This window comes from Myxine glutinosa, chromosome 3 (assembly GCF_964187855.1).
Source record: "Myxine glutinosa chromosome 3, kmMyxGlut1.1, whole genome shotgun sequence".
NCBI lineage: Eukaryota > Metazoa > Chordata > Myxini > Myxiniformes > Myxinidae > Myxine > Myxine glutinosa.
In genome coordinates, this window is record NC_136263.1 from 69,526,603 (window position 1) to 69,551,592 (window position 24,990).

General features: G+C 40.8%; 1 protein-coding gene and 1 pseudogene across 10 annotated transcripts in view; one reads left to right on the forward strand and one right to left on the reverse strand.

The window, feature by feature from the left end:
- LOC137424212 (uncharacterized) overlaps window positions 1–16,292 on the forward strand; it is a 101,753-nt pseudogene extending 85,461 nt beyond the window's left edge. The window contains exons 7-9 of the transcript XR_013622701.1: window positions 1,861–3,386; window positions 6,530–8,141; window positions 13,141–16,292. The product of XR_013622701.1 is annotated as an uncharacterized LOC137424212 (transcript). The remainder of the gene's footprint in view (window positions 1–1,860; window positions 3,387–6,529; window positions 8,142–13,140) is intronic.
- Window positions 1–24,990, reverse strand: part of LOC144891325 (transcription elongation regulator 1-like) — a 573,096-nt gene that overhangs the window by 161,648 nt on the left and 386,458 nt on the right. The gene's annotated exons all lie outside the window — the stretch shown is intronic.

A 24,990-nucleotide genomic window follows, 5' to 3' on the forward strand; every position in this document is an offset into this window, starting at 1 on the left:
GATATGCTGCTATGGCTATGGTGCCCTGGCAATGCCGAGCTGGAGGATGTTATTTATATGGCATGTGGGCGGTGTACCTTTTTAAGACCCTGTAGATACTTTAAACCCCTTTCGACCCTTCAGACCTTCACACCTCCATTCGATCCTTTAGACGCTTTGAGACTCTTGACCTTTTTCAGACCTTTGACCTTCAGACCTTTTATTACCCATTTGACACTTTAGACCCCTTTGACCTTTGGACCATTTTTAGATATTTTAAAACCCTTCAGACAATTCAGACCTTATTGACAGTAAATTACACCCTTTAGACCCTTTAGACCCTTTAGACCTTTTAATACCCTTTCTACTTGGTGGGGCTTGTGTTTCTCTCACAGGGCAGGTGTATGCATTTAGTTCTGTAGTATGGTGCAATGTGGTTTTCCACTCGTTGCTTTCAGCGACTGTCGTCAGATAGGTATGCGAGCGAAAAGAAGGCCAAGTGTGTAAGTCCTTCCTTCCGGTACATAACCTCTACCCTTGCCTAGAATTTCAGACTACCTCCTAGTGGTGCACGATGGTAACAGTGCTTTTGAGGGCACTGGCAAAATGTCTGGAGGATTTCCCAGTCGGTTGGTACCCTCAAGGTGGAGTGTGCATGGCCCTCCATAGTGAGGACTTACTGTGACACTCACCAATCCAACTAGGGTATGTGGAGCTCTTTCGCCTTCGTAGGCAATCTACCAAGGAGAAGGAAACTGATTGCAAATCTCCCTGCTGCCTTGCAGGGTATGTCTCTTCAGACAAAGGCTAGGTCCACAGCTGATTTTGTGGTGGCGTCAGGAAAGGCATCTGTCCATAAAAATATCATGCCTCAATATGCCTTTTGGCGTGGCGCCCATGAGGTGAATCACTGCTTACACATGCAAGCATGGAAACGGCCGTAAAACGACGATGATGATGCTGATAATATCCATTTTAAACCTCTTGAGATCTTTTCAGACTTTTAGACCTTTACACCTTTTGTCCTTCACGCCTTTACCCCAGACTTTTGCCCTTCAGACCATTTAGATATTTATTTTGCAATTGATGAACTTTCATTTCGTAAATCCTTCCATTTATTTGCCACACAAATAATATATTTACTCTGCATGTCTGCCAGGCAGTAAAACAAAATTGAAAATCATTCCAAACAGGACGCATACTGTTTTGAAAGACCTTATGAAGGATACAAACAACAGGCATGAATAACTAATGTAATGTGTTAGATACGGTGATATTCTGGGTAAAATGGTTGGAAAAACCCGGAAGTAATTTATTTCTTCGACTTTTACAATCTTTATTTTAATAAAATTGAATTTATATTTGAACACTGAGGAACACAAATGGCTTTTTTAATACTTCCAAGACCCTCCAGTTTTGCAGTACATAGGCATGCTGAATTGGTAGATGTACATAAGGGTGGGACATACGACTGTTTCAACATCGCGAAACTTTGAGATTTTTTTTACACTTTTTGAAATCATCATTTTTTCAAAATTGAAGTGCATCGTTGAACACTGCGTGGGGGTATCGTGTTCAGTGAACTCGCTCGTATACTTAAGCAGTTTGTTTCACGTGCATTTGTAAAAGCAATCAATTTGCAGATATAAACACAAATGTCTTATCACTGATAATTGGATAAATGTACTCCAAAGTATGAATATCTTGGGAAAAAGCCAAACTTTTGCACAGGACTGTATATTTACGTCAAGAGTATTTTTTTTACTTTTTTGCAGTGGAACAAGCACTTATGTACATGTTTGCATACTTTTGTCAGCATTATATCACAAGTATTTAACGAAATAGGATTGTTTTACAGGTCACGTGATGTTGTATTTACAGGTGAATACATTGAATCTACAAGGGAGACTGCACCTACCTTTATGAACAGCGTAGACACACACCCGCAGGACTCGCCAACTGAAACAAACAAAAGGACTTTTTACAAACACAACCAAACGAATATTGAATTGTTTGCACGTAATAATTTTCACCAGGCTAACAAAGGAGAGAAAGATGAACGTCCATACAAATGCAAAACATGTGGAAAATCTTTTAATCGTTCATCCACCCTTAAAACACACATGCCAATTCACAATGGTGAGCGCCCATACAAATGCACAAGTTGTGGACAAACTTTTAATCTGTCATCCACCCTCAAATCACACATGATAATTCACAATGCTGAAGACACATACAAATGCCTAAGTTGTGGAAAATCTTTTAATTATTCATCCAACCTTAAATCACACATGAGAATTCACAATGGTGAACACCCATACAAATGCACAAGTTGTGGAAAATCTTTTAATCATTCATCCAACCTTAAATCACACATGAGAATTCACAATGGTGAACACCCATACAAATGCACAAGTTGTGGAAAATCTTTTAGTTGGCCATGCCACCTTAAAAGACACATGACAATTCACAATGATGAACGCCCATACAAATGCACAAGTTGTGGAAAATCTTTTAATCAGTCATTCACCCTGAAAACACACGTAAGAATTCACAATGGTGAATGCCCATACAAATGCACATGGTGTGGAAAATCTTTTAATCGGTCATTCACCCTTAAAAGACACATGACAATTATTCACAATGATGAACGCCCATACAAATGCACAAATTGTGGAAAATCTTTTAATCAGTCATCCACCCTTAAAACACACATGAGAATTCACAATGGTGAACGCCCACACAAATGCACGAGTTGTGGAAAATCTTTTAATCTGTCAACCACCCGAAAATCACACATGAGAATTCACAATGGTGAACGCCCATACAAATGCACAAGTTGTGCAAAATCTTTTAATCAATCATCCACCCTTAAATCACACATTAGAATGCACAATGGTGAACGCCCATACAAATGCACAAGTTGTGGAAAATCTTTTAATCATTCATCCCTCCTTGAAAGGCACATGAGAATTCACAATGGTGAATGCCCATACAAATGCACAAGTTGTGGAAAATCTTTTAATCGGTCATCCACCCTGAAATCACACATGAGAATTCACAATGGTGAGCGCCTGCACAAATGAACAAGTTGTGGAGAATCGTTTAATCACTCATCTACCCTTAGATCACACGTGACATTTCACAATGGTGAACGCCCATACAAATGCACAAGTTGTGGAAAATCTTTCAATCACTCATCTACCCTTAAAAGGCACATGAGAATTCACAATGGAAAATGCCCATACAAATGCACAAGTTGTGGAAAATCATTTAATCAGTCATCCCACCTTAAATCGCACATGACAATTCACAATGGTGAGCGCCCACACAAATGCTCAACTTGTGGAAAATGTTTTAATCGGTCGTCCCACCTTAAAGAGCACATGATAATTCACAACCGTGAATGACTGTGCAAATGCACAATTGTGGGAAATCATTTGGTCAGTTATCCACCCTTAAATCACACATGACATTTCACATCAAATGCAGTTTGTATAGAATGTTTTTAATCGGTCATGCAACCTGAAAAAAAAATACTTGGAAATTCACAATGGAGAAGGAGATTACGAACAAAGAGAGTGTGCATGCAAATACAAAATTTATGGAAAATCCTTCATTAAATCACGTGAGCTCATGAAACACTTTTTATTTCACTTTATTTTATACGTAGTCGTAGTCGAGGCTCGTGGAAGAGATGGAGGCAGACAAAGACAAACAATGGGTGTGGGGAGGAATGAGATGCAGGAGGGCATGTTATGAATCTCGATTGTGACTGGGCCCAGAACACAATTTGTTCAAAATCTTTTCATCGGCCATCTTTTAATCGGTTTTCTTGTTTCTTTCAAAATCAAACATTTGTCAAGTTTATTGGTCGGTTGCGTTTGTTATTCTGTCTGTCTGTCTGTCTTGACTGTCTGTTTGTCTGTCTGTATGGCAGTCACCTACAGGTCTCAATTTTCAACCAATTTTCATGAAACTTCACCAAATGGTAGAGTTGGTCAAAATCAAGAAGCCTATTATTTTTGGGGTCAACAGGTCAATAGATCAACATCGGCCAAAGGTCATCAATTTTGTCAAATTTCGAAAAATCCTCAATTTTCATGCGATTGACTTGAAATTTACAGAGGATTTGCATATCTGGACACTGAATTTAACCACCAATTATTTTTGAGGTCATCATAGACCAACAACTTATTTTATTGATTTCGCATCCTTTGAGCCAGGAAGGTGAAATTTCGGCACAATCGTGAGCACGTGATTTGACAAAAACTGTATTTCTTGTTTTTTGATTAATCATTTAATTGATTATTTACTTAATTATTATCAATTAATTAAGTACTTATTTATTTCCTTTCTCATCTGGGAAATATCTCTGGCACTTTTGAGCTTGGAATCTGATATTTGGACACGACAATGACCAAGTTATTTGGCTGGAAAGTGTATTTTTGATGTATTGATAAATCATTGAATCGATTAATTATTTATTAACTGGTCAATTAATTTAAAAAAAATTGATTAATGATTGACTTAGTTAATTTACAAAAATTACAGTTTCGGATGAAACACTGGTGGTTGAGGTATGATCTTAGCCCTTTGATGAAGAAATTATTTTACTCTTACTATTTATTGATTTTAATAATGCAATTAATAAATCAATTAATGTACACCTCTCCCTCCCAATACGGTCTCGATATGCTGCTATGGCTATGGTGCCCTGGCGATGCCGAGCTGGAGGATGTTATTTATTTGGCATGTAGGCGGTGTACTTTTTTAAGACCCTGAAGATACTTTGGACCCCTTTGGACCCTTCAGACCTTTACACCTCCATTCGATCCTTCAGCCGCTTTGAGACTCCTTTGACCTTTTTCAGACCTTTGACCTTCAGACCTTTTATTGCCCATTTGACGCTAAAGACCCCTTTGACCTTTGGACCCTTTTTAGATCTTTTTAAACCCTTCAGACAATTCAGACCCTATAGACAGTAAATTACACCATTTAGACCCCTGAGACCTTTTAATACCTTTTCTACTTCCTGTGCTTGTGTTTCTCTCACAGGGCAGGTGTATGCGCTTAGTGCTGTAGTATGGTGCCATGTGGTTTTCCACTCGTTGCTTTTAGCTACTGTCGTCGGATAGGTATGCGAGCGAAAAGAAGCCGAGTGTGTAAGTCCTTCCTTTCGGTACATAACCTCTACCCTTGCCAAGACTTTCAGACTACCTCCGAGTGATGCACGATGGTAACAGTGCTTTTGAGGGCACTGGCAAAATGTCTGGAGGACTTCCTAGTCGGTTGGCACCCTTGAGGTGAAGTGTGCATGGCCCGCCATTGTGAGAACTTACTGTGATACTCACCAATCCAACTAGGGTATATGGAGCTCTTTAGCCTTAGTATGCAATCCACCAAGGAGAAGGAAACTCTGATAGTAAACCTTCCAGCTGCCTCGCAGGGTATGTCTCTTCAGACAAAAGCTAGTCACACAGCTGATTCTGTGATTGCGACAGGAAAGGGCATCCAGCCATGAAAAAAATCATGCCTCAAATATGTCTTTTCACGAAGCGGCCATGAGGTGAATCATGGCTTACACATGCAGGCATGAAAACGGCCGAAAAACAATGATGACGCTGATGATATCCATTTTAAACCCCTTCAGACCTTTTCAGACTTTCCGACCTTTACACACTTTGTCCTTTAAACCTTCACTCCAGATTTTTGCCTTTCGACCATTTCGACATTTATTTTGTAATCGATGAACTTTCATTTCCTAAATCCTTCCATTTATTTGCCACACAAATAATATATTTACTCTGCGTGCCTGTCAGGCAGTAAAACAAAATTGGAAATCTTTCCAAACAGGAAGCTTACTGTTTTGAAGTACCTTATAAAGGATACAAACAACAGGCATGAATAACTAATATAATGTGTTCGATAAGGTGATATTCTGGGTAAAATGGTGGTAAAACCCAGAAGTAATTTATCTCTTAGACTTTTACAATCTTTATTTTTGTTAAAATTGAATTATATATTTGAACACTGAGTAACACAAATGGCTTTTCAATATTTCCAAGAGCCTCCAGTTTTGCAATACACGGACATGTTAAATCGGTCGATGTACATAAGGGTGGTACATACGACTGTTTCAACAGCGTGAAACTTTGGGATTTTTAAACGCTTTTTGAAGTCATCATTTTATTACAATTCAAGTGTGTCGTTGAACAATACATGGGGGTATCGTGTTCCATGAACTCTCTCGTACACACAAGCAGTTTGTTTCACGTGCATTTGTAAAAGCAATCAATTTACAGCTATAAACACAAATGACTCCACTGATAATTGGATGAATTTACCCCGAAAGTATGAATATCTTGGGAAAAACCCAAACTTTTTCACAGGACTGTATATTTACATCAAAAATATTTTGTTTACTTTTTTGCAGTGGAACAAGCACATATGTACATGTTTGCGTACATTTGTCAGAATTATATCACAAGTATTGAACAAAATAAGATTGTTTTACAGGTCATGTGATGTTGTATTTACAGGTGAATAAATTGAATCTACAAGGGAGACTGCACCTACCTTTATGAACAGCGTAGACACACACCCGCAGGACTCGCCAACTGAAACAAACAAAAGGACTTTTTACAAACACAACCAAACGAATACTGAATTGTTTGCACAAAATAATTTTCACCAGGCTCACAAAGGAGAGAAAGATGAATGTCCATACAAATGTACAAGTTGTGGAAAATCTTTTAATCGTTCATCCACCCTTAAATCACACATGACAATTCACAATGGTGAACACCCATACAAATGCACAAGTTGTGGAAAATCTTTTGATTGGCCATGCCACCTTAAAACACACATGACAATTCACAATGGTGAATGCCCATACAATTGCACAAGTTGTGGAAAATCTTTTAATCAGTCATCCACCCTTAAAACACACATGACAATTCACAATGGTGAACACCCATACAAATGCACAAGTTGTGGAAAATCTTTTAATCTGTCAACCACCCTTAAATCGCACATGAGAATTCACAATGGTGAATGCCCATACAAATGCACAAGTTGTGGAAAATCTTTTAATCAGTCATCCACCCTTAAATCACACATGAGAATTCACAATGGTGAACGCCCACATAAATGCACAAGTTGTGGAAAATCTTTTAATCAGTCATCAACCCTTAAATCACACATGAGAATTCACAATGGTGAACGCCCATGCAAATGCACAAGTTGTGGAAAATCTTTTAGTTGGCCATGCCATCTTAAAACACACATGACAATTCACAATGGTGAATGCCCATACAATTGCACAAGTTGTGGAAAATCTTTTAATCGGTCATTCACCCTGAAAAGACACATGACAATTCACAATGGTGGACGCCCATACAAATGCACAAGTTGTGGAAAATCTTTTAATCAGTCATCCACCCTTAAATCACACATGAGAATTCACAATGGTGGACGCCCATACAAATGCACAAGTTGTGGAAAATCTTTCAATCAGTCATCCACCCTTAAATCACACATGAGAATTAACAATGATGAACGCCCATACAAATGCACAAGTTGTGGAAAATCTTTCAATCAGTCATCCACCCTTAAATCACACATGAGAATTCACAATGGTGAACACCCATACAAATGCACAAGTTGTGTAAAATCTTTTAATCAGTCATCCAACCTTAAAAGGCACATGAGAATTCACAATGGTGAACGCCCATACAAATGCACAAGTTGTAGAAAATATTTTAATCGGTCATCCACCCTTAAATCACACATGACAATTCACAATCGTGAACGCCCACACAAATGAACAAGTTGTGGAAAATCTTTTAATCACTCATCCAACCTTAAAATACACATGAGAATTCACAATGGTGAACGGCCATACAAATGCACAAGTTGTGGAAAATCATTTAATCGGTCATCCCACCTTAAATCACACATGACAATTCACAATGGTGAACGCCCACACAAATGAACAAGTTGTGGAAAATCTTTTAATCACTCATCCAACCTTAAAATACACATGAGAATTCACAATGGTGAACGCCCATACAAATGCACAAGTTGTGGAAAATCATTTAATCAGTCATCCAACCTTAAAATACACATGAGAATTCACAATGGTGAACGCCCATACAAATGCAAATCATTTAATCGGTCGTCCCACCTTAAAGAGCACATGACAATTCACAACCGAGAATGACTGTGCAAATGCACAATTTGTGGGAAATCTTTTGGTTAGTCATCCACCCTTAAATCACACATGACATTTCACATCAAATGCAGTTTGTATAGAATGTTTGTAATCGGTCATGCAACCTGAAAAAAAAAATACTTGAAATTCACAATGGAGAAGGAGATTACGAACAAAGAGAGTGTGCATGCAAATACAAAATTCATGGAAAATCCTTCATTAAATCACGTGAGCTCATGAAACACTTTTTATTTCAGTTTATTTTATACGTAGTCGACTAGTCGTAGTCGAGGCTCGTGGAAGAGATAGAGGCAGACAAAGACAAACAATCGGTGTGGGGAGGAATGAATCTGGATTAGGACTGGGCCCAGAACACAATTTATTCAAAATCTTTTCATCGGTCATCTTTTAATCGGTTTTCTTGTAACTTTCAAAATCAAACATTTGTCAAGTATATTGGTCGGTTGCGTTTGTTATTCTGTCTGTCTGTCTTGACTGTCTGTTTGTCTGTCTGTATGGCAGTCACCTACAGGTCACAATTTTCAACCGATCTTCACAAAACTTCACCAAATGGTAGAGTTGGTCAAAATCAAGAAGCCTATTATTTTTGGGGTCAACAGGTCAATAGGTCAACATAGGCCAAAGGTCATCAATTTTGTCAAATTCCTAAAAATCCTCAATTTTCATGCGATTGACTTGAAATTTACAGAGGATTTGCATATCTGGACACTGAATTCAACCACCAATTATTTTTGAGGTCATCATCGACCAAGAACTTATTTTTTTGATTTTGCATCCTTTGAGCCAAGAAGGTGAAATTTTGGCACAATCGGGAGCACGTGATTTGACAAAAACGGTATTTCTTGTTTTTTGATTAATCATTTAATTGATTATTTACTTAATTGTTATCAATTAATTAAGTACTTATTTAATTCCTTTCTCGTCTGGGAAATATTTCTGGCACTTTTGAGCTTGGAAGCTGATAATTGGACACGACAATGGCGAAGTTATTTGGCTGGAAAGCGTTTTTTTGATGTATTGATTAATCATTGAATCGATTAATTATTTATTAATTGGTCAATTAATTTAAAAAAAATTGTGATTAATGATTTACTTAGTTAATTTACAAAAAGTTACAGTTTCGGATGAAACACTGGTGGTTGAGGTATGATCTTAGCCCTTTGATGAAGAAATTATTTTACTCTTATTATTTATTGATTTTAATTATGCAATTAATAAATCAATTAATGTACACCTCTCCCTCCCAATACAGTCTCTTTATGCTGCTATGGCTATGGTGCCCTGGCGATGCCGAGCTGGAGGATGTTATTTATTTGGCATGTGGGCGGTGTACTTGTTTAAGACCCTGTAGATACTTTAAACCCCTCTGGACCCTTCAGACCTTTACACCTCCATTCGATCCTTCAGCCGCTTTGAGACTCCTTTGACCTTTTTCAGACCTTTGACCTTCAGACCTTTTATTACCCATTTGACACTTTAGACCCCTTTGACCTTTGGACCCTTTTTCGATCTTTTAAAACCCTTCAGACAATTCAGACCCTGTAGACAGTAAATTACACCATTTAGACCCCTGAGACCTTTTAATACCTTTTCTACTTTCTGTGCTTGTGTTTCTCTCACAGGGCAGGTGTATGCGTTTAGTGCTGTAGTATGGTGCCATGTGGTTTTCCACTCGTTGCTTTTAGCTACTGTCGTCAGATAGGTATGCGAGCGAAAAGAAGCCGAGTGTGTAAGTCCTTCCTTCCGGTACATAACCTCCACCCTTGCCAAGACTTTCAGACTACCTCCTCGTGATGCACGATGGTAACAGTGCTTTTGAGGGCACCGGCAAAATGTCTGGAGGACTTCCTATTCGGTTGGCACCCTCGAGGTGAAGTGTGCATGGCCCGCCATTGTGAGGACTTACTGTGATACTCACCAATCAAACTCGGGTATATGGAGCTCTTTAGCCTTAGTAGGCAATCCACCAAGGAGAAGGAAACTCTGATAGTAAACCTTCCAGCTGCCTCGCAGGGTATGTCTCTTCAGACAAAAGCTAGTCACACAGCTGATTCTGTGATTGTGACAGTGAAGGGCATCCAGCCATGAAAAATCATGCGTCAAATGTGTCTTTTCACGTAGCGGCCATGAGGTGAATCATGGCTCACACATGCAGGCATGAAAACGGCCGAAAAACAATGATGACGCTGATGATATCCATTTTAAACCCCTTCAGACTTTCCGACCTTTACACACTTTGTCCTTTAAACCTTCACTCCAGACTTTTGCCTTTCGACCATTTCGACATTTATTTTGTAATCGATGAACTTTCAATTCGTAAATCCTTCCATTTATTTGCCACACAAATAATATATTTACTTTTCGTGCCTGCCAGGCAGTAAAACAAAATTGGAAATCTTTCCAAACAGGAAGCTTACTGTTTTGAATGACTTTATGAAGGATACAAATAACAGGCATGAATAACTAATATAATGTGTTAGATATGGTGATGTTCTGGGTAAAATGGTGGTAAAACCCAGAAGTAATTTATTTCTTTGACTTTTACAATCTTTATTTTTGTTAAAATTGAATTATATACTTGAACACTGAGTAACACAAATGGCTTTTCAATACTTCCAAGAGCCTCCAGTTTTGCAATACACGGACATGTTAAATCGGTCGATGTACATAAGGGTGGTGCATATGACTGTTTCACCACTGTGAAACTATGGGATTTTTAAACGCTTTTTGAAGTCATCATTTTATTACAATTGAAGTGTGTCGTTGCACAATACATGGGGGTATCGTGTTCCATGAACTCTCTCGTATACTCAAACAGTTTGTTTCACGTGCATTTGTAAAAGCAATCAATTTACAGATGTAAACACAAATGACTCATCACTGATAATTGGATGAATTTACCTCAAAAGTCTGAATATCTTGGGAAAAACCCAAACTTTTGCACAGGACTGTATATTTACATCAAAAAATTTTTTTTTTCTTTTTTGCAGTGGAACAAGCACATACAGTCACGTGAAAAAGTAAGTACACCCCATGTAAAGTTTTGACTTTTTCAACATATTTCAACATACAGCTATTTGATCTTCATTTCAACAATATTGACAGACAAAGGTGATTTAATATAACAAATATCATGAAACATTTACATTTTTTAGTCCATTGTATAATTTAAATAAACATAAATGCAAATTTCGCATGTGGAAAAAGTAAGTACACCCCTACATTTATCACCACTTCAAATACCTAAAATTAGAATCAGGTGCACCTGTGAGTGGAGCAAGGACTCTCCACCCAGCCCCATGTGTGGAGCAAGGACTCTCAACCCAGCCACTATTGTGCCCAAATTGCAGCTTCCTAGCTCAAAAGATGGCTGAGATATCGTCCGGACAAACAAGAAAACAAACGGAGTGAAAACTGAGTACTCCCTTTCAACGTGCGTCATCGCCGGGCTCAGGTGCAAAAAAAAAAGGACCCATGTGCAAATGATTAAAATATCGTTAGAGAGGATCTTGGAGGAACCTGTCTTATTTAAACCTCAGACATTTAGTTTGGTTTGCTCTTTGTTGTTGAAGTGTGTGGCGTCACCATGCCTGGATCAAAAGAGCTCTCTGAGGCCTTCAGAAAGAATGTTATAGATGCCTACGAGTCTGGGAAGGGATTTAAAAAGATCTCCAAACAATTTGAAATCAATCATTTGACTGTCCGGAAGATCATCTACAAGTGGAGAAGATTCCAAACAACTGCCAACTTGTTCAGGCCAGGCCGCCCCAGCAAGTTCAGCCCGAGAGCAGACCGCAAGATGCTGAAAGAAGTCTCTAAGAACCCCAGAATGTCATCACGGGACGTACAGGTAGCTCTTACCACTGTTGATGTCAAAGTGCACGAGTCTACCATTAGAAAGAGGGTGCACAAATTTGATCGACATGGGAGGTGTGCCAGGAGGAAACCTTTGCTGTCCAGGAAGAACATCAGGGCAAGACTAAAGTTTGCCAATGAACACCTAGGCAAAGACCAGCACTTCTGGAACAATGTGCTCTGGACAGATGAGTCAAAGGTAGAGCTATTTGGCCACAGTACCAGAAGACATGTTTGGCGAAAACCAAAGACAGCATTTGACCAGAAGAACCTGATACCAACTGCAAAGCATGGTGGTGGAAATATTATGGTTTGGGGCAGCTTTGCTGCATCAGGGCCTGGGCAGCTCACCATCATAGAATCCACTATGAATTCTTCATTGTACCAGAGGGTGCTTGAGGATAATGTGAGGCCATCTGTCGGAAAGTTGAAGCTCAACCGAAGGTGGACCTTGCAACATGACAATGACCCTAAACATACCAGTAAATCCACCAAGGAATGGCTGAAAAGAAATAAATGGAGGGTTCTGGAATGGCCAAGTCAAATTTGACTTGATTTGAAACGGTGATGTTTCACTGGATTTGAAAGGAGCTGTGCATGCAAGAAACCCCTCAAACATCGCACACTTGAAAGAATTCTGCATGGAGGAGTGGGCAAAAATTTCTCCCAGTCGATGTCAGAGACTGGGAGACAGTTATAAGAAACGCCTACTTGAGGTTGTTTCTGCCAAAGGGGGCAATACCACCGATTAGAGCCACCTATTAGGGTGTACTTACTTTTTCCACATGTGAAATTTGCATTTATGTTTATTTAAATTATACAATGGACTACAAAATGTAAATGTTTTATGATATTTGTTATATTATATCACCTTTATCTGTCAATATTGTTGAAATGAAGATCAAATAGCTGTATGTTGAAATATGTTGAAAAAGTCAAAACTGTACATGGGGTGTACTTACTTTTTCACGTGACTGTATGTACATGTTTGCGTACGTTTGTCAGAATGATATCACAAGTATTGAACAAAATAAGATTGTTTTACAGGTCATGTGATGTTGTATTTACAGGTGAATACATTGAATCTGCAAGGGAGACTGCACCTACCTTTATGAACAGCGTAGACACACACCCGCAGGACTCGCCAACTGAAACAAGCAAAAGGACTTTTTACAAACACAACCAAACGAATTCTGAATTGTTTGCACAAAATAATTTTCACCAGGCTCACAAAGGAGAGAAAGATGAACGTCCATACAAATGCAAAACATGTGGAAAATCTTTTAATCTTTCATCCACCCTTAAATCACACGTGACAATTCACAATGGTGAACGCCCAAACAAATGCACAAGTTGTGGAAAATCTTTTAATTGGCCATGCCACCTCAAAAGACACATGACAATTCACAATGGTGAACGCCCATACAAATGCACAAGTTGTGGAAAATCTTTTAATTGGCCATGCCACCTCAAAAGACACATGACAATTCACAATGGTGAACGCCCATACAAATGCACAAGTTGTGGAAAATCTTTTAATCAGTCATCCACCCTTAAAACACACATGACAATTCACAATGGTGAACGCCCATACAAATGCACAAGTTGTGGAAAATCTTTTAATCTGTCATCCACCCTCAAATCACACATGATAATTCACAATGCTGAACGCCCATACAAATGCCTAAGTTGTGGAAAATCTTTTAATCATTCATCCAACCTTAAATCACACATGAGAATTCACAATGGTGAACGCCCATACAAATGCACAAGTTGTGGGAAATCTTTTAATCAGTCATCCACCCTTAAAACACACATGAGAATTCACAATGGTGAATGCCCATACAATTGCACAAGTTGTGGAAAATCTTTTAGTTGGCCATGCCACCTCAAAAGACACATGACAATTCACAATGATGAACGCCCATACAAATGCACAAGTTGTGGAAAATCTTTTAATCAGTCATCCACCCTTAAAACACACATGACAATTCACAATGGTGAACGCCCATACAAATGTCCAAGTTGTGGAAAATCTTTTAATCTGTCATCCACCCTTAAATCACACATGAGAATTCACAATGGCGAATGCCCATACAAATGCACAAGTTGTGGAAAATCTTTTAATCAGTCATCCACCCTCAAATCGCACATTAGAATTCACAATGGTGAGCGCCCATACAAATGCACAAGTTGTGGAAAATCTTTTAATCATTCATCCCTCCTTAAAAGGCACATGAGAATTCACAATGGTGAATGCCCATACAAATGCACACGTTGTGGAAAATCTTTTAATCAGTCATCCACCCTTAAATCACACGAGACGATTCACAATGATGAACGCCCATACAAATGCACAGGTTGTGGAAAATCTTTTAATCATTCATCCAACCTTAAATCACACATGAGAATTCACAATGGTGAGCGCCCATACAAATGCACAAGTTGTGGAAAATCTTTTAATCAGTCATCCCACCTTAAATCACACATGAGAATTCACAATGGTGAGCGCCCGCACAAATGCACTAGTTGTGGAGAATCGTTTAATCACTCATCTACCCTTAAATCACACATGACATTTCACAATGGTGAATGCCCATACAAATGCACAAGTTGTGGAAAATCTTTTAATCATTCATCTGCCCTTAAATCACACATGACAATTCACAATGATGAATGCCCATACACATGCACAATTTGTGGAAAACCTTTTAATCTGCCATCCAACCTTAAAAAACACATGAGAACTCACAATGGTGAACGCCCATACAAATGCACAAGTTGTGGGAAATCTTTCAATCAGTCATCCACCCTTAAAATACACATGAGAATTCACAATGATGAACGCCCATACAAATGCACAAATTGTGGAAAATCATTTAATCAGTCAGGCAACCTTAAAATGCACATGCTAATTCACAATGGTGAACTCCCATGCAAATGCACAAGTTGTGGAAAATCCTTTAATTGCTCATCTCACCTTAAAACACACATGAGAATTCACAATGGTGAACGCCCATACAAATGCACAGTTTGTGGAAAATCATTTAATCAGTCATCCCACCTTAAATCGCACATGACAATTCACAATGGTGAGCGCCCACACAAATGCTCAACTTGTGAAAAATGTTTTAATCGGTCGTCCCACCTCAAAGAGCACATGATAATTCACAACCGAGAATGACTGTGCAAATGCACAATTTGTGGGAAATCATTTGGTCAGTCATCCACCCTTAAATCACACATGAGAATTCACAATGGTGAATGCCCAAACAAATGCACAAGTTGTGGGAAATCTTTTAATCGGTCTTTCACCCTTAAAAGACACGTGACAATTATTCACAATGATGATTGCCCATACAAATGCACAAGTTGTGGAAAATCCTTTAATTGCTCATCTCACCTTAAAACTCATCATCTCACCTCAGCTTAAGAGATCTCGCGAGATCTTTGTCGGCGAGGTCACGTCTTTTCGAAGCTGTCCATGCGCTCACGCTTTCGAAGTTAAGTAATTTATCACAATTGTGTTTTTGTCGAAACTGTATTTATCTTTCGGTGTGTGTACCTATTGTGTGTCCTCAGGAAGATTCTCGGTGTTAATTTTTCATACCTGTATACAAAATCGTCGGTTAATTCGTGTCACGTCTTTTGAGGCCTTGTAGGCTACCGTGTCCTTCCTTGAGGCTTTGTTTTTCTCTCAGCCGTCCGTCGATTGTGCTGCAATTACTTTCGTTCTCTGTTTTTGTCCCAGTCTTTCACCCCATACTTCCTTGTTTAAAATCTCAACTCAAAAAATAATAATCATAATATTTCCTTCTCTGTTCTTATTCGTTGTTCTTATTCGTTTATTCGTTGTTCTTATTTGTTAGTTCGTTCTTCGATCACGTGTTTCACCCCCATTTCCATTTTCCATTTCCCCAGATAGTTTTCACTGCTCAATTTAAAAGTGTTTAAACTTTCCCCTGAAGTACTGTATTCTGTCGTATATTATAACACCTTTTTCTTCTTCTTCTATAAAAGGATGCTGTCGACTTGCTCACCAAATCTATTCATTCCAAAAAAAAATTCCATCTCTTACAGTTCCTCTTTTCTACATTCCCGAAACTCTCCTGCACTCCACCCCCCCTCCAGCGTCCTCAAACGTATTTTTGACTCGAAGGTCACAAGAAACTCATTTTGCAATAAATGTTCGTTTTCCATTAATCGTACACTTTCTAAAATCCAATCTCACCCCTCCCCTCCAAATCTTCCCCATCACCCCTCCCCTCCAAAACTTCCCCATCACCCCTCCCCTCCAAAACTTCCCCATCACCCCTCCCCTCCAAATTTACCCCCTTGCCCCTCCCCTCCAAATCTTCCCCATCACCCATCTCTTTCAAATCTTCCCCCTTGCCCCTCCCCTCCAAATCTTCCCCATCACCCATCCCTTTCAAATCTTCCCCTTTGCCCCTCCCCTCCAAATCCTTCCCATCACCAATCTCTTTCAAATCTCCCCCCCTTGCCCCTTCCCTCCTAAACTACCCCCACACCCCTGCCCTCCTCGACTCCCCCTCGCCCCTCCCCTCCTAGACTCCCCTCTCACCCCTCCTCCTCAAAGCGTCCTCCCCACATCTTCCCCCTTCCAACTCTCACCTTCATCTCCCCCAACCTTCTGCCTCGCTCTGCCCCCTCCTTAAATAACACCTCACTGTGCCTCACCCAATCACCATCAAACCTTTTGTCCGCCCCATCCTTCCCTTTCTCCAAGCTATTCTGAAATCTCTGACACACCTTCAACAGCTCTCCCTACCTCTTCCTCCTCTTCCACATCATACCCTACCCCTCCCCCCCCTGTTCTGTATCCGATGCTCCCCCTTCCTCTTCATTAACGGTATGGACCTCAAACATCCGGGGCCTTCGCTCAAACTTCACTGATCTCTCCATACAGGTTGCTTCTGACAAACCAGACGTGATCTGCTCAACAGAAACTTTCCTCCTTCATGATGTCTCTGATTCCTTGGTATCTCTCCCAGGTTACTCCCTCCTCCGGTATGATAGACCTGAGCCTCGTCTTGGAGGTGGGGTTGCTATCTTTATCAAAAACTCTCTTCCTCACTCGCCCTGCACTGCCCTCTCTCCACCTCACCCCCAGCAATACCTCTGGCTACGGCTTCCCCTTCGCTCCCACCTTTTGTTCATATGTGTGTTGTACCGTCCACCAAACAGTGATGACTCCATCTACATCTCGCTGTTTGATAAAATGGACCAACTTCTATCTACCCATCCCAACTCTCTCTTCTTCATATGTGGTGATTTCAATTGTCACCATGCCAGTTGGCTGGGTGTGGGTACCTCTCTCACCAGCCATGGCTCCTCAGCAAAGGACTTCTGCGACTCACTGGGACTGACACAATCTGTCAATTTCCCGACCCGGATCTCAGTCAACGTAGCATCTTCTCTTCTTGACTTGGTTATGACTAACTTCCCTGAAAATGTCTGCTGCGCTTCTTCTGCTCCAATCGGCTCATCTGATCATGTGCTTGTTAAAGTGAACACCTCTCTGACCGTTCTCAGAGAGCCTCCTCGGCGTCGACGATTCTGGCATTTCACTCAGGCCAACTGGCACGGTCTTCAAGCAGCCATCAATCATCTGGACTGGTCTCCCATCTCTACCGCCTCTGACATCAACTCATCCTGGGAATTCTTCCAAAGTAAATTGCTCTCTCTCATGCTCAGATTTATCCCATCTCGTCTTCAGTTGTCATACCCTTCCTCCCGTCCATGGTACACGGAATCTTGTGGTGAGGCTGTTGCCCAGAAACAACTTGCCTTCGTCTCCTGGAAAGCAAATCCAATGGAAGGAAATCTTATTTCCTTTCACAAAGCTCGAAACAAGTGTTTGTCCACCCTCAGGAGAGCCAGGAAACAATATCTCTCCGTTCTCAAGACCGAACTCTCTTATCTGTCTCCGTCTTCCAAATCCTGGTGGGGTCTGGTCAAATCTGTTTCTGGTGTTTGTTCCCCCTCCATCCCCTCCCTCACCTCAAACGGCTACACAGCTGACTCCGCACGTGAAAAAGCTGAATGCCTCAACTCTGTGTTTGCCTCTAAATCTTGTGTCCCAAACCCATCCCTCTCTGTACCCACCATACCCACTCGTACCCAGCTGCTCCTGGACTCTGTGTCCTTTCCTCCTGACAAGGTGGAAAAGTTTCTGTCAACCCTCGACTCTGATTCTGCAACTGGACCTGACGGCATCAGCCCACGGGTCCTAAAATCCTGTTCTTCCGCTCTTTCACTCCCTCTCTCTGTTCTCTTCACCCTCTCTTTTGCTCAAGGTCATCTGCCATCTGCTTGGAAATCAGACATCACCGCTTTGCACAAAAAATGTGCAAAAACAGATCCTAGCAACTACAGACCAATCAGCCTTCTCCCAATTATCAGCAAAGTCATGGAATCCATCATTGCTTCGGATATGAAATATTTCCTCTTCTCCAATGGCTTGATCTCTGATCATCAATTTGGTTTCAGACCAGGTCACTCTGCTCTGGACATGCTGCTTCTGCTTTCTCAACAATGGATGGAGGTCCTCAATGCCAAACAGGAAATTAGAGCTGTCTCCCTTGACATATCACGTGCCTTCAATACAGTCTGGCACCCTGCCCTGCTCACCAAACTCTCCTCCTTTGGTATCCATGGAAATCTCCACGCATGGCTGGCGGACTTCCTCTCGAGTCGTCGTCAACGTGTGGCCCTGAATGAGTGTCTCTCATCTCCTCTTCCTGTTCAGGCAGGAGTTCCCCAAGGCAGTGTTCTGGGCCCTGTGCTTTTTCTGGTCTTCATCAATGATCTCTCTGACTCTCTTGATAATCCTCTCTATCTCTTTGCTGATGACTGTACTCTCTGCCGCTCCATTCCTCATCCCTCAGATCGGCAGTCTGCAGCCTCCTCACTCTCTGCAGACCTGGACAAAATCACAGACTGGGCAAACAAGTGGAACATGTCTTTCAATCGTGACAAATCTCACACTCTTACGATGTCTCTCCGAAAAGATCGACTGGACAACCCTCCCATCCACTTTCTGAATAATCCGCTCCAAGAAGTTCTGTCACTCAAGCTTTTGGGTCTCACTATCTGCCATGATCTTTCTTGGGAAAACCACATTTCAAATCTGGCCTCCAAAGCCAGTCGCCGACTGGGCATCCTCCGTCGTGCGAAGTCCTTCCTTGGCACACCTGAGCTCCTCACCACATACAAGGCTTTCATCCGCAGCTCAATGGAATACTGCTCTCCCCTCTGGGCTGGTGCTCCTGCCTCACACCTAGGTCGTCTTCATGCTGTTGAAACCAAAGCGTTCAGAATCATTGGAATCTCCCGCGATGAAGCTAACTCCTTGGGCCTTTCACTCACTCACCGCAGGCAGGTTGGTGGTCTTTCCGTCTTCTTCCGACTCCTCTCCGGCCTTGCCCCCCCAGCTCTCTCTGGGCTCTGTCCCCCAAATATTCCTACAGGTCGCACAAGATCTGCCTGCAACCCTCTTATGGTTAAACTGCCAACATCAAGACTCTCTGCTCACCTTCACTCCTTCATTCCTCTTTTCTCCCGCCTCTGGAACAAACTCCCTCACTCTCTTCAATCCCACTCATCCCTCCAGGTCTTTGAAACAGCTGTTCACCACCATCTCTTATCTTCCCCCATCCAAAACCTTGATGTTTTCTACCCCCGCTAATTTCACTCCAAATCCACTTTTTTGAAATACCAACTTCTTTCCTGGAAGTCCTTGGTGTCCTTGTGTTTTATACTTCTCCCACCCCCCCCCCCCCCCATTCCCATGCCTCCTCCCCCCAAGCCCTCTCCCTCCCACACATCTCCCGATGTCCCTGCTCTCAAATGTTGTGTTTGTGTGCTTCCCCTTCTCTCCCCATCTTGTCTACCGCTCCCTCTTTTCATATATTTTGTTTGTCTGCTTGATTTGTTTGTGTAATAAATGTTAGCTCTTTCATGAGCCTCGATTCTGTATACAAAAGAAAAAAAAAAAAATACATGAGAATTCACAATGGTGAAAGCCCATACAAATGCACAGTTTGTGGAAAATCATTTAATCAGTCATCCCACCTTAAATCACACATGACAATTCACAATGGTGAGCGCCCACACAAATGCTCAACTTGTGGAAAATGTTTTAATCGGTCGTCCCACCTTAAAAAGCACCTTAAAAACAAAGAAAAAAAATACTTGGAAATTCACAATGGAGAAGGAGATTACGAACAAAGAGCCGGTGCATGCAAATGCAAAATTTATGGAAAATCCTTCATTAAATCACGTGAGCTCATGAAACACTTTTTATTTCACTTTATTCTCTACGTTGTCGAGGCTCGTGGAAGAGATCAAGGCAGACAAGGAGAAACAATGCGTGTGAGGAGGATCTCATTCATTCATGCAGGAGGGCATGTTATGAATCTGGATTGGGACTGGGCCCAGAACACAATTTGTACAAAATCTTTTAATCTGTCATCGACCTGAAGAAGCACGTGAAAATTTACTTGAGAAGTTTCACGAGACAATGTCCACACTGATGCACAATTAACAAAAAAGTCTCAACGCAACTGCGTCCCTCCCCACTGAATTTCAGCTCAATTTCCCCCTTCCCCACTGAAAGTCCTCCCCACACAAAGCCTCCCCCTCCCAACTCTGTCCCATTTTTGCTCTCCCCTCCCGCAACACAAGGTCCTCCCACTCCCAACCATGAGGCATCAATCCCCTCCCACTTCAAGTCTTCAAACCCCTCCCCACCACAACTCCCCAATCCCCCCTTCCAAATCTGTCCAATCTTTACTCTTCCTCCTCTCTCCTCATCCTTCTCCCACTCATAAAAGTAAAATGGACATTCCCTCATCGAAACAGCAGAATATATTTAACACATTCCACTCCTCTATCATGCTATCACCGACTTCACAGAAATTCATCCCAGTCGCCTGTCCAACTCGCAATTTTAAGAGTAAATAGTTGAAAATAATAGCAAGGACCTGCATCACCTCTGTGGTAAAAACGCTACTTGAGAGAATGCCAGAGTTATTTGGGCAGTGTATAAACAACAGAACACACCCCCGATCGCTGAGGCTTGTCTTCACAAGGCCCCTAAGGCCTAGCAGCTCAAAATCCTTTTAACTGTCACTTTAGTCGTTTTATTCCGAATAGAAAGCTTATCGGGAGGGCATGGTGATTGTTAATGGGACGTCTTTGACTTCGCATCAACAACATGGCGGCTGAAGTGCAGAAATTGTGGGTGGAGTCGGGCGAACTTTCCAACCAATGGGTGGAACCCGGACGCACGCACGCACACACACACACACACACACACACATGGCTCCTTTTATCGCATGGACATAATGGTGAGTGGTCGTACATTTGCACATTTTGTGGAAAATCCTTCAAGCAATCAGCACACCTTGATGGTGAATTACTGTACAATGGTGAATTCCTGTACAATGGTGAATTACTGTACAATGGTGAATTCCTGTACAATGGTGAATTCCTGTACAATGGTGAATTCCTGTTCAATGGTGAATTCCTGTACAATGGTGAATTCCTGTACAATGGTGAATTCCTGTACAATGGTGAATTCCTGTACAATGGTGAATTCCTGTACAATGGTGAGTTCCTGTACAATGGTGAATTCCTGTACAATGGTGAATTCCTGTACAATGGTGAATTCCTGTACAATGGTGAATTCCTGTTCAATGGTGAATTCCTGTACAATGGTGAATTCCTGTTCAATGGTGAATTCCTGTACAATGGTGAATTCCTGTTCAATGGTGAATTCCTGTACAATGGTGAATTACTGTACAATGGTGGATTACTGTTCAATGGTGAATTCCTGTACAATGGTGAATTCCTGTTCAATGGTGAATTCCTGTACAATGGTGAATTCCTGTACAATGGTGAATTCCTGTACAATGGTGAATTCCTGTACAATGGTGAATTCCTGTTCAATGGTGAATTCCTGTACAATGGTGAATTACTGTACAATGGTGGATTACTGTTCAATGGTGAATTCCTGTACAATGATGAATTCCTGTTCAATGGTGAATTCCTGTACAATGGTGAATTCCTGTACAATGGTGAATTCCTGTACAATGGTGAATTCCTGTTCAATGGTGAATTCCTGTACAATGGTGAATTCCTGTACAATGGTGAATTCCTGTACAATGGTGAATTCCTGTACAATGGTGAATTCCTGTACAATGGTGAATTCCTGTTCAATGGTGAATTCCTGTTCAATGGTGAATTCCTGTTCAATGGTGAATTACTGTACAATGGTGAAATTACTGTACAATGGTGAATTACTGTACAATGGTGAATTCCTGTACAATGGTGAATTCCTGTTCAATGGTGAATTCCTGTACAATGGTGAATTCCTGTTCAATGGTGAATTCCTGTACAATGGTGAATTCCTGTACAATGGTGAATTCCTGTACAATGGTGAATTCCTGTTCAATGGTGAATTCCTGTACAATGGTGAATTCCTGTACAATGGTGAATTCCTGTTCAATGGTGAATTCCTGTACAATGGTGAATTCCTGTTCAATGGTGAATTCCTGTACAATGGTGAATTCCTGTACAATGGTGAATTCCTGTACAATGGTGAATTCCTGTACAATGATGAATTCCTGTACAATGGTGAGTTCCTGTACAATGGTGAATTCCTGTACAATGGTGAATTCCTGTACAATGGTGAGTTCCTGTTCAATGGTGAATTCCTGTACAATGGTGAATTCCTGTACAATGGTGAATTCCTGTACAATGGTGAATTCCTGTACAATGGTGAATTCCTGTACAATGGTGAGTTCCTGTACAATGGTGAATTCCTGTTCAATGGTGAATTCCTGTACAATGGTGAATTCCTGTACAATGGTGAATTCCTGTTCAATGGTGAATTCCTGTACAATGGTGAATTCCTGTACAATGGTGAATTCCTGTACAATGATGAATTCCTGTACAATGGTGAATTCCTGTACAATGGTGAATTACTGTAGAATGGTGAATTCCTGTACAATGGTGAATTCCTGTACAATGGTGAATTCCTGTTCAATGGTGAATTACTGTACAATGATGAATTACTGTACAATGGTGAATTACTGTACAATGGTGGATGCCTGTTCAATGGTGAATTCCTGTACAATGGTGAATTACTGTACAATGGTGAATTCCTGTACAATGGTGAATTCCTGTACAATGGTGAATTACTGTACAATGGTGAATTCCTGTACAATGGTGAATTCCTGTACAATGGTGAATTACTGTACAATGGTGGATTACTGTTCAATGGTGAATTCCTGTACAATGATGAATTCCTGTTCAATGGTGAATTCCTGTTCAATGGTGAATTACTGTACAATGATGAATTACTGTACAATGGTGAATTCCTGTACAATGGTGAATTCCTGTTCAATGGTGAATTCCTGTACAATGGTGAATTACTGTACAATGGTGAATTCCTGTACAATGGTGAATTACTGTACAATGATGAATTACTGTACAATGGTGAATTCCTGTACAATGGTGAATTCCTGTTCAATGGTGAATTCCTGTACAATGGTGAATTGCTGTACAATGGTGAATTCCTGTTCAATGGTGAATTCCTGTACAATGGTGAATTACTGTACAATGATGAATTACTGTGCAATGGTGAATTCCTGTACAATGGTGAATTCCTGTTCAATGGTGAATTCCTGTACAATGGTGAATTCCTGTACAATGGTGAATTCCTGTACAATGGTGAATTCCTGTTCAATGGTGAATTCCTGTTCAATGGTGAATTACTGTACAATGATGAATTACTGTACAATGGTGAATTCCTGTACAATGGTGAATTCCTGTTCAATGGTGAATTCCTGTACAATGGTGAATTGCTGTACAATGGTGAATTCCTGTTCAATGGTGAATTCCTGTACAATGGTGAATTACTGTACAATGATGAATTACTGTACAATGGTGAATTACTGTACAATGGTGAATTCCTGTTCAATGGTGAATTCCTGTACAATGGTGAATTCCTGTTCAATGGTGAATTCCTGTACAATGGTGGATTCCTGTACAATGGTGGATTCCTGTACAATGGTGGATTCCTGTACAATGGTGAATTCCTGTACAATGGTGGAATTACTGTTCAATGGTGAATTCCTGAACAATGGTGGATTCCTGTACAATGGTGAATTCCTGTACAATGGTGGAATTGCTGTACAATGGTGAATTCCTGTTCAATGGTGGATTCCTGTACAATGGTGGATTCCTGTACAATGGTGGATTCCTGTACAATGGTGAATTCCTGTACAATGGTGGAATTACTGTACAATGGTGAATTCCTGTTCAATGGTGGATTCCTGTACAATGGTGGATTCCTGTACAATGGTGGATTCCTGTTCAATGGTGAATTCCTGTACAATGGTGAAATTACTGTACAATGGTGAATTCCTGTACAATCGTGGATTCCTGTACAATGGTGAATTCCTGTACAATGGTGAATTCCTGTACAATGGTGAATTCCTGTACAATGGTGAATTCCTGTACAATGGTGAATTCCTGTACAATGGTGAAATTACTGTACAATGGTGAATTCCTGTTCAATGGTGAATTCCTGTACAATGGTGAAATTACTGTACAATGGTGAATTCCTGTTCAATGGTGAATTCCTGTACAATGGTGAAATTACTGTACAATGGTGAAAGTACTGTACAATGGTGAATTCCTGTACAATGGTGGATTCCTGTACAATGGTGAATTCCTGTTCAATGGTGAATTCCTGTACAATGGTGAAATTACTGTACAATGGTGAATTCCTGTACAATCGTGGATTCCTGTACAATGGTGAATTCCTGTACAATGGTGAATTCCTGTACAATGGTGAATTCCTGTACAATGGTGAATTCCTGTACAATGGT